This window comes from Pan paniscus, chromosome 7, assembly GCF_029289425.2.
Source record: "Pan paniscus chromosome 7, NHGRI_mPanPan1-v2.0_pri, whole genome shotgun sequence".
Classification (NCBI taxonomy): Eukaryota; Metazoa; Chordata; class Mammalia; order Primates; family Hominidae; genus Pan; species Pan paniscus.
Window position 1 is genome coordinate 137,808,408 of NC_073256.2, and position 11,894 is coordinate 137,820,301.

Genomic DNA, 11,894 nt, shown 5'->3' on the forward strand with positions numbered 1-11,894 from the left:
GGAATGCTTTGGGGTCTTGAAACACCAGCTTGAGCTTGTACTCTAGTGGGAATGACAGAAAATAAACAATAAACCCAGTAAGTAAGTAAATGGTATACTGTATAGGCAAGATGTAGGTGTTATGGAAAAATAAAGGTAAGAGGATTGGGAGAGTTGAGGGTGAGAAGGCGAGGGCTCTAGTTTTAAATGAGGTGGTCAGGGTAGGATTCAAGCAAAGACTTGAAGGAGATGAGGAAGTAAGCCATGAGTCTATACTGTCATGCATCACTTCATGATGGGGATACATTCTGAGATATGCTTTGTTAGGCAATTTTGTCCTGCATAAACATACAGTGTACTTAAACAAACCTAGGCGGTCCAGCCTACTACACATCTAGGCTATGGTATAGCCTATTGGTCCTAGGCTACAAACCTGTTACTGTACTGAATACCACAGGCAATTGTAACACAATGGCATCTAAACATGTCTAAATGTAGAAAAGGTACCATAAAGATGGGGTATTATAATATTATAGGACCACCATCTTACAGGGGGTCTGTCTTTGAACAATATGTCATCATGTGGCACATGACCATATATCAAAGAAGAACATTCTAGGCAGAGGAAAAGGGAAGAGCATGGCCCCCATGATGGGAGGATACCCAGGCTGTTCCAGGAACAGCAAAGATTAGTATGGCAAAGAAGGGGCAGATGGAGAATTGTAGGAGATGGAATTAGAGAGGTACTGGGATCCAGGTAATATATTGAACTGTAGGCCATTGAATAAATACTGGCAGCCTCTTCCATGCTACGTAAATGCCTCCCAAGCTCTTGACTTTGACTTACCTTGGCCTATAGAATGTTAACGTACACAACACAAGCAGAGGGCTAAAATATGCTTGCACAGTTAGGCTTACTTTCTTGTGTTTTTGCCTTTCACCCTGAGAACATGCCTCAGGTAGCCAATGGCCCAAGGATAGCCAGGGACATGTGGACTAGACCTGGACCCAACCTCCAGTTTGGAGGCAAGCCCAGTTGAGGCCAGCTATGGAAATCAACTGATTTTTAGCCATCTGTCACACACAAGCAAAAAAAAAAATATATATATATAATTTTGGGGTGGTGTTATGGAGAATTACTGTGGTAATAATAGCTGAGAAATCTCACACTTAACATTTACTAATATAACTTATATATAACTTATATATAACTTATATTTAATATAACTTACAGGTTATGTTTGTTATCCACCTCCCTTCACTAGAATGTACCTCCATGACAGCAGAAAAATTTTATTCATATATATATTATATATATATATATATCAAGCATCTAGAATAGTTTCTGGGACATAACTATTAGCTAAATGAATGAAATACATAGTAGCAGCTGACCCCTTGTTAATAAAGACTGCAGAGTTGGCTGTTTAATCACTGCTCCCAAGGTTTAGACTTCTGGATCAAATTTTCTGAAGAATACACATATTCATATTTCCCCATGATTTACTGGCTCTGCATATACATCATGCTGCTAACAGTGCACCAGTAGTAAAATAACTGGTAATACTCTTCTCACAAGTCGTACAAATATTTTCTTTGGACAATGTGAATTTGCCAAAAAGTAAAAGATGCTTCACATTCAGAATTTCCTCCAAATAATCAGTCTTTTTAATTTTGTGATTGCCAAAGAAGACACCAAATGACATCGTAATTTCAAAGTATTGATTCTAAATAATTTTCGTTGATGAGCTAGAGCATCTATAAAGCACAGGTGTCCAACCACAAACGGAATTGTCTTCTAGTAGCCAGCGTTTGCAAGATTTTAATAGGTATTAACTTTGGAATTGAAAAGCGAATGCGGAGTTTAGTTTTGAGGTCAAGATTTCTTTGAAATCAAGGAGTTTCTCATGAACCAAATGGCACTAACAGAAATGTGTGTGTCTTTCAGAGGTCCTGTTGATGCCATCTTCATGTGGAAAATACATCCTACCCTCCCGGGCAGCTAGTCTAGTAAAAGTTGGCTTTCAGGTGGAGTTGACTGTCTGTTATATTGGTAGCCAATCTCAGATTCACATTCTTCCAAGGTGAAGACCTGAGCAGTAGTGATGCTGCAAAACTACTCAACTCTTACTTTAGAATTTTGGACAGAGTGGGAGAAATACCATTTCTCTGCAAGACCTTGTATTTAAGTTGAAATGGAGCCTTAATATCTGTCTTGGAAAGATCAGACTTTCTTAAATAGAGTTCTATCCAATTCAAACTCCACATTGTAGAGATTGGCAGTACAATCTCTCCTGGGGCTTCTAGGCTTTGTAGACTCAAACCTTGCTACCTGTTCCACGGGGAAATTTTTAGCCAGAAGAGGCCTGGACATTTAATGTTTTTCTTGGCTGAATGTGGTACTGACCCTCTTTTCCAAGAGAAGGTAGGAAAACAAATCAGTCAATGGCAGCACAGAAAATAGATGAGCCATATGCATAGTGACAGAGTCTAGATCGTGCTTGGAGGGAATTAGCGATAAAGGAGAGGAACTATAGTAGAAATCTGGTAAAAACTACAATTTACATGAATGTTTTTAAAGCTTCCTTTATCCACATTAAACCTTACAAGTAAACGGAAGCTTTGCTCTTCAATCAGTTTTAAAGACGGCAGCATTATTTCATTACTGCTGGCACATGGCCCAGTTTGCCTAAATGAAGAGGCTTTTATAAATCTCACCTGTTATAGTTCTTGGTAGTTATCTTGCTAATTAAGAGTAAGGATTAGGATCAGGAAATGATGGAAACCTGGGCAAAGGATGATTGTAGAGACCTAGTTTAAAACCCAGCTTTATCTTGGCCCACCTGCTAGGTCTTAATGGAACCCCTGAGATATTCTATGCCTGGAGATAAGAACAGAATCTGCCAATAGTGTCACTATGCCCACCCAAGAGGCATTACAGTGAGGTGCTCCCTACTCCAATCCAGGCATGACAAAGGGATTGCACCAGACTTATTAGTATAGTATCTCCCACGTGGCTCTGTTGCTGGGGTTGGGGAAATGTGACCCGTTAGGACTCTGGAGAGGAGTCAGACCGGCAGAAGGATGTGCTGAACCAACAATTACAGTGAGTACAGTTGTTTGTCCTGTAATGTGATATATGCATTTCTAAAAATAATGCCTGTGTAATGGAATTTTGAGTTCCAAAAATAACAGGGCTTACGGGAAAAGATGGAATTCGGGCAGAAACATCAAAACTTGTAGTCTTATAAAGCTACCACAATTCTAAACATCGCAAATTCCTAATAAATAAAGGAATACTACAGTAAATATAGGACACAATTTTGACAGGATATGAAATTTGCTTGGTGCAGGTATTTATAGTGAAGGATTGTGGCTTTGAATTATAAGGAGTAGCCTCGTGAGCTATGGGAAATTTCTACCTTTGTGGAAGAAAGATCATAGTTTTTACTTTATTTTTAACTGGCAAATAATAATTATATATATTTATGGGGTACAGTGTGGTGTTTCAATAAGTGTATACTTTGTGGAATGATCAAATGGGGCTAATTTGCATATCCATCACTTCAAATATTTATCATTTCTTTCTGGTGAGAACGTTCAAAATCCTTTGTTAGCTGTTTTGAAGTATACATTAACTATAGTCATCATGCTGTGCAATAGACCATGAGAACTTATTCTATCTAATTGAAACTCTGTACATTTTAACCAATATCTCTCTTTCCCTATACACTCTTGCCTCCGGACCAGCCTCTAGTAACCACTACTTTATTGTCTACTTCTATGAGTTTGACTTTTTAAACTTCTATATATAAGTGAGGTCACACAGTATTCAACTTTCTGCGCCTGGCTTATTTCACTTAGAATAATGTCTTCCAGGCCCATGTCAGAAGGCTTTTCCTCTAAGATCATGAACAAGGCAATGATGCCCATTTTTATCACTTCTGTTCAACACAGTACTGTATTTCCTAGCCAGAGCAATTAAGCAAGAAAAAGAAAAGGCATCCAAATAGAAATGAAAGAAGTGAAACTCTTTTTCATCATGTATTTCATAATCTTATGTATAGAAATTCCTAAAGACTTCATCAAAACACTGTAAGAACTGACAAATGAATTCAGTAAAGTTGCAGGATACAAAATCAACATATAAAAATCACTAGTGTTTCTATAAACTAACGATGCCCTACCTGAAAAAGAAAATTTAAAAAACCAATTAATTTACAATAGTGTAAAAAATAGGATGAATTTAACTCAGGAAGTGAAAGATGACACAAACAAATGAAAAGATACCCTATGTTCATGAATTGGAAGAATTTTAATATTTTAATTTTATTTTTTAGTTTGTTTTTTTGTTTTTAAATATTTATTTCAATAGCTTTTGGGGTATATGTGGTTTTTGGTTACATGGATGAATTACATAGTGGTGAATTCTGAGACTTTAGTGCACCTGCCACCCGAGTAGTGTACGCTGTCCATAATATACAGTTTTTTTTAATCCCTCACTCCCCTCCCACCTTCACCCTTCTGAGTTGCCAAAGTCTATTATCCACCCTGTATGCTTTTGCATACTCATAGCTTAGCTCCCAACTATAAGTGAGAACATATGGTATTTGGTTTTCCATTCCTGAGTTACTTCACTTAGAATAATGGCCTCCAGTTCCATCCAAGGTGCTGCAAAAGACATTATTTTGTTCCTTTTTATGGCTAAGTAGTATTCCATTATATAAAATGTAGTTGTGTGTGTGTATATATATGTGCATGTGTGTGTGTGTGTGTGTGTGTGTGTATACGGGACTGCTGGATCAAATGGTAGCTCCACTTTTAGTTCTTTAAGGAATCTCGATATAGTTTTCCATAGATATTGTTCTAATTTACATTCTCACTAGCAGTGTATAAGCATTCCCTTTTTACCACATCCACACCAACATCTATTGTTTTTTCACTTTTTAATAATGGCCATTCGTGCAGGGGTAAGGTGGTGTCTCACTGTGGTTTTAATTTGTATTTCCCTGATGATTAGTGATGTTGAACATCTTTTCATATGTTTGTTGACCATTTGTATATCTTCTTTTGAGAAATGTCTGCTCATGTCATTTGTCCACTTTTAGATGGGATTGTTGTTTTCTTGCTGATTCGTTTGGTTCCTTGTAGATTCCAGATACTAGTCCTTTGTCAGATGCATAGTTTGCAAATATTTTTTCTCATTCTGTGGGTTGTCTGTTTACTCTGATGATTATTTATTTTGCTGTGTAGAATATTTTTAGTTTAATCAGGTCCCATTTATTTATTTTTGATTTTGTTGCACTTGCTTTTGGGGTTTTAGTCATGAATTCTTTACCGAGGCCAATATCCCAAAGAGGTTTTCCGAGGTTATCCAGGAGATAACCTCAGAAAAATGTTTTTACGGTTTCAGGTCTTAGATTTAAGGTTTTAATCCATCATGAGTTAATTTTTGTATAAGATGAGAAAGAGGGATCTAGTTTCATTCTTCTACATGTGGCTATCCAGTTTTCCCAGCACCATTTATTAAATAAGGTATCCTTTCCCTAGCTTATGCTTTTGTATGTTTTGTTGAAAGTCAGTTGGATGTAAATATTTGGTTTTACTTCTGGGTTCTCTATTCTGTATCATTGGTTCATGTGCCTACTTTTATACCAGTACCATGCTGTTTTGGTAACTATAGCCTTATAGTATAATTTGAAGTCAGATAATGTGATGTCTCCAGATTTGTTCTTTCGGCTTAGGACTGCTTTGGCTATTTGGGCTCTTTTTCAGTTTCTTTTGAATTTCAGCATTGTTTTTTCTAATTCTGTGAAAAGTGTTGTTGGTATTTTGATAGGAATTGCATTGAATCTGTAGAATGCTTTGGGCAGTATGGTTATTTTCATGATATAGATTTTTCCAATCCATGAGCATGGGATGTGTTTCCATTTGTTTCTGTCATCTCTGCTATCTCTCAGCAGTGTTTTGTAGTTCTCCTTGAAGAGGTCTTTCATCTCCTTGGTTAAGTACATTCCTAGGTATTTTAATATTTTTGCAGTATTGTAAAAGGGATTGAGTTTGCAGCTTGGCTGTTGTTTGTGTATAGCAGTTCTACTGATTTGTGTACATTGATTTTGTAACCTGAGACTTTATTGAATTCTTTTATTTATTTATTTTGCAGCAGGGTCTCACTCTGTCACCCAGGCTGGAGTACAGTGGCACAAACATGGCTCACTGCAGCCTTGACCTTCCTGGGCTCAAGCAATTCTCCCACCTCAGCCTTCCAACTAGTTAGGACTACAGGCAGGCACCACCACACCTGGATAATTTTTGTATTTTTTGTAGAGATGGGGTCTTGTCATGTTGCCCAAGCTGGTCACAAACTCTTGAACTCAGGCAATCCACCTGCTTCAGCCTCCTAAAGTGCTCAGATTAAAGATGTGAGCCACCACGCCTGGACTGAATTCTTTTATTAAATCTAGGAGTTTTTTTGAGGACTCTTTAGGGTTTTCTAAATATACAATCATATCATCAACGAACAGCAATAGTTTGACTTCCTCTTTTCCAATTTAGATGCCCTTTATTTCTCTCTCTTGCCTGATTGCTCTGGCTAGGACTTCCTGTACTATGTTGAACAGATGTAAAATGGGCATCCTTGTTTTGTTCCAGTTCTCAGGGGGAAAGCTTTCAACTTTTCTCCATTCTGTATGATGTTGGCTGTGGGTTTCTTGTATATGGCTTTTATTAATTTGAGTAAGTCCCTTCTATGCCTAGTTAGTTGAGCGTTTTTTTTTTATCATAAAAAGATGCTGGATTTTATCAAATGCCTCTTTCTGCATCTACTGACATGGTCACATGTTTTTTGTTACTGATTCTCTTTATGTGATGTATCACATTTATTGACCTGCATCCCTGGAGTGAAACCCACTTGATAGTGGTGTGTTATCTTTCTGATGTGCTGTTGGATTTGGTTAGCTAGTATTTTGTTGAAGATTTTTGCATCTATGTTCATCAGGCATATTGGTCTGTAGTTTTCATTGTTGTTGTTATTGTTATATCCTTTCCCAGTTTTGATATTGGTTACTATCTTCATAGAATAATTTAGGAATGATTCCCTCTTTCTCGATCTTTTGAAATAGTTTCAGTAGGATTGGTACCAATTCTTCTTTGAATGTCTGATAGAATTCATCTGTGAATCCTTCTGGCCCTGGGCTTTTTTTCTGCTAGCTTTTTCTTCTTCTTCTTCTTATTGCTGATTCAATCTATCTGCTTGTTATTGGGCTGTTTGGGGTTTCTATTTCTTCCTGCTTAATCTAGGAGGCTTGTATGTTTCCAGGAATTTATCCATTTCCTCTAGGTTATCTAGTTTATGTGCATAGAAGTGTTCACAATAGTCTCAAAATGAAACTCTCCAGGTTCATTTCTAATTGAGCTCATTGGAACCTTCTCTCTTCTTTTCTTGGTTAATCTAGCTAATGGTCTATCAATTTTGTTTATCTTTTCAAAGGATCAAGTTTTTCTTTCATTAATCTTTTGTATTTTTTGTTTCAGTTTCATTTAGTTCTGTTCTGATCTTCGTTATTTCTTTTCTTCTGCCAGCTTTGGGTTTGGTTTGTTCTTGTTTCTCTAGTTACTTGAGGTGTGACATTGGGCTGACAGTTTGTGATTTTTCAGAAAAATTTGCTGTATGCATTTAGCAATGTAAATTTTCCTCTTAGCAAATTTTCCTCTTAGCAAATTTTCCTCTTAGCACTGCTTTTGCTGTATCCCAGAGGTTTTGATAAGTTGTGTCACTACTATCATTTACTTCAAAGCATTTTTAAATTTCCATCTCAATTTTATTGTTAACCCAAAAATCATTCAGGAGCAGATTGTTTAAATTCCACGTTATTTGTTGTTTTGGGGTTTTATTTTAAAGCTGATTTCTAGTTTTATTCCACTGTAATCTCAGAAGATACTTACTGTGATTCTGATTTTTAAAAAATTATTGAGACTTGTTTTGTGGCCTATCATATGGTCTCTCTTGGAGAATGCTCCAAGTGATGATGAGAAGAATGTATATTCTGCAGTTCTTGGGTAGAATGTTCTGATGTTCTGTAAATATATGTTAGGTCCTTTTGTTCTAGAGTGTAGTTAAGTCCTTTTTTTTTTTTTTTTTGAGATGGGGTTTCTCTCGTCACCCAGGCTAGAGTGCAATGGTGCGATCTTGGCTCACTGCAACTTCCGCCTCCCTGGTTGAAACGCTCCACTGCATTTTATTATATAATTCCCTAAGTGTGTCTTTCATTTCCAGAAATTGATTGGCTTTTCTTTAGGATATCTATCTCTTTAGAAAATTTTTTGTTCACATCCTCAACTGTTTTGAAATTTTCTTTCTGTTATTTTTCACCTTTCTCTTATATCTCCTTGAATAGCTTAATAACCAATTTGAATTCTTTATCTGGTATTTCAATGGTTTCATCTTTGTTTAGATTCATTCCTGGAGGGCTAGTGTGATATTTTGGGGGTGTTATAGAACCCTGTTTTGTCGTATTACCAGAATTACTTGTCTCATTCTTCCTCATTTGGGTAGATGATTTCTTCTCATTATTCTTGAATTTGTGTTTGATTTGACTATGTTTTTTGTTAATTTCTTTTTTTCCGCCTCAAGGATGTGACTTTAATGTTTGTAGTTTATTGCAGCCTCATTCAGTTCTTGTTCTTGGTGCTTTCACAGGTGAAGATTCTGTATAAGTCCCTCAGTTACAGAGTCTTTGTATGATGGCTTTCTCAGATGCTGGTTGCAGTAGCAATGTGCTTGCTGTGTCACCAAGTTCAGGGTATCCTATAGGGTTGGAACGGCAGAGGTCTCTTGAAACTTATCTCATTCCCTCATGGTGTGCACTATTTACTTATTACCCAGTATTTTATTTACTGGGTTGAATAGTTCAATAGTTGAATAGGCTTCAGGCCAATAGGGGAGGTGTCCATGGGTAAAAACTGGCTTTGGCTATAGCAGGTGGGTAAATGTAATACCTAATGGTGTCCTAGCCTCAACAAAGGTGGCTGGGTGAACTCTCAGGAAGACACACTGAGGTCTTATCAGAGGGAAGGACAAGAGCCACCTCAGCTCCCCCTGCCAGGCCAGCAGGAAAGCTATCCTCCTCTCAGACTAACTTCTGACTCAGTGTTCTGGATATTCAGATCAGACAGGCACCTTTTTTCATCTGCAGGAATACTGATGTTCCAAGTAGAGAGAAATTGTGACTCTACCTCTCTTGCAAGCCTACACCTGGAGGGCGCTCCTCCTGTGGGATGCAGTCACCCGAAGTGTTCCAGTAAGGCTGTCTATAAGTGCATCCCTGCCGAGGTCCCATGGGAAAAGCCCCAGATGTGTCAGCAATGGTGGATGAGGGGGAAAATAAATCTCCAAGACCCTTCACAAGCACCAGAGCTGCCTAATCGTTGGGGTAGAGCTACACACTTTCCCTGCTGAGCTCAGTACTGCAACTGTGCCTCTGCTGAAAGAAACTTCCCACCAGTGGAAAGATCTGGGACTCAAGGCCTGCTGTCTGGGTTTTTTTGTCCCACAGGGTTTTCCCTTGATGTATTGTACTTCCTCTTCCTCTAGGAGTAGGAATCCCTGAGAGCCAGAGACTAACGTGAATGCTATTGCTCCTCTGGGTCTTCCACACTCCAGGATGGTGATGGGGAATGTTTGCAAGGGATCCAGAGATGTGATCTGTCCTCAAGTCTCCCAGCAGTGGGTACCACCACCAGTTCTGATGGGGGTGGCAGGGGAGTGATGCAAACTCTTAGATTCCTTGGTTACAGGTAGCCTCCATGTATTGGTGTTCTCAAATGCTGGTTGTAGCAGTAATGAACTGGTCACATGGACAGACTCAAGACCCCCTGGTTAACCAGGGTGGTGCAAGCAATGGTGATAGCTGAGGTCACGCCCAAGTTTTCTCCTTTCTGGGTACTGTGTTGTTCCACCTGGAGATGCTATAAAGAACTGTGTCAGTTGGCTTCCAGCCAGGAGGTGACACTTGCAAAAGAATACCAGCTGCAGTGGTAATGATGGGATTTGTGCTTGCCTCATGTTACCCAGGGAAGGTACTCTGGTTTCTCAGGTAATGGGCAGGCCATTAAGCTTCCAAAAATTTCTGTCCTTTGTGTTAAGCTACCAGGGAGGGTGGAGGGACAAAGCCGGGTGGGGGCTGAGTTAGGGAGGTCTATGCTCTGACTCTGCATGACAGGCAAGCAGCAGCCCCTGTGGAAGTTGTGGGTTAGTTTTCTGGCCACTGGGGTAAGGTTTCAAAGAGGAGCATAGCTGCCTCTGTTGCACAGAAGTTTGTGCAAGGAGTAAGGAGCACGCAGCTTCCACGCACTTGGCAAGGCAGATCTCACACCTGCAGTTTTCTGCTAGCAGCAGTGAGCTAAGTTCCAGGCTGTCTACACTCAGAACTAAAAACTGCCCCAGGCCATAAGCCTTCACTGCAGAAATAGCAACCGTGGCTTTTGGGCCATACCCCTCCCAGTCCACCCACACAGCTCCTACATTTATGGCTGCATCAAACTTCTCATTCGCTTCCCAGCCCCCATCCCCCTGTCCCAACTGCTTCTGGCTAAGGGTGTTTCCCCTCACTAGAAGTTGTATCACAAAATTCACTTGCGAGCTTCTTTCCATCTGTGACCACTGCCTGAGTAGGCAGACCTCCATGAGGTCCCCTGTGAGGCAGAATAAAGAATGGCTTCCCTTGGTTTGCAGTGGAGACTGGGAATGCATGCAAGGTTCTTCCTGCTGCTGTTCCTACTTTCATATTCCTCCCCGCTCCCTAAATCAGTTCTAGCACGGTGTAGGGTTAAGGCCTTCCCCCGTGGCCTGGATTTCTAGATTTCCCGGTGGGGGTGTATATCCTGGAGGCAGCCTTTCTCCTTCTCACACTCTAGGGACAAAGTTTTCTTCTGGCTTACGGTGTAGGCTGCATCCTGCCACATCTTTAAAAGAAACTGTGGATTTCAGTTTTCCTGTTAAGTTCCTGCATTGCTTTTTGAAAAAAAAGTTCACAGTGTGAGTATCTACATGCTGTTTTGTCTTTCCAAGCAGGAGAGGCATGCTAATGATGCCTCCAATCTGCCATCTTGGAAAAAAAAACCAGAATATCATTAAATATCCATACTACACAAAGTGATCTACAGATTCAGTGCAATCCCTATCAAAATTCCAATGTCATTCTTCACAGAAACAGAAAACACAATCTTAAAATTTGAATAGGGCCACAAGATCCAAATAGCCAAGACAGCATTGACCAAAAAGAACAAAGCTGGAGGCATCACACAGCTGGATTTAAAAATATACTACAAAGCTATAGTAATCAAAACAGCATGACACTGGCATAAAAACAGACACATTGACCAATGAATAGAATAGAGAGCTCAGAAATAAACCCACACACCTATGGTCAATTGATTTTCACAAAGGGTGCCAGGTACAGACAATGGGGAAAAGGGCAGTCTCTTCAATAAGCTGTGTTGGAAAAAATGCATATCTTCATGCAGGAAAATAAAAATAAACCCTTATCTTCACCCCTTATACAAGAATCAACTCAGAATAAAGATTTAAATGTTAAGACCTAAAACTATAAAACTAATAGGCGAAAACACAGGGAGAAACCTCCAGGACATTGGTCTGGGTAGTGATTTCTTGGATTGGTCCCCAAAGCACAGGCAATGAAAGCAAAAACAGACAAATGAGATTGCATTAAACTAAAAAGCTTATGCACAGCAAAGGAAATAGTTAACAGAGCAAAAAAGCAACCCACAGATTGGGAGAAAATATTTGTAAACCATACATTGTACAAGGGGATAAGATCCAAAATATATAAGCAACCAAGAAACAAGAAAACAAATAACTCTATTAAAAAATGGGCAAAAGACCTGAATAGTTGTTT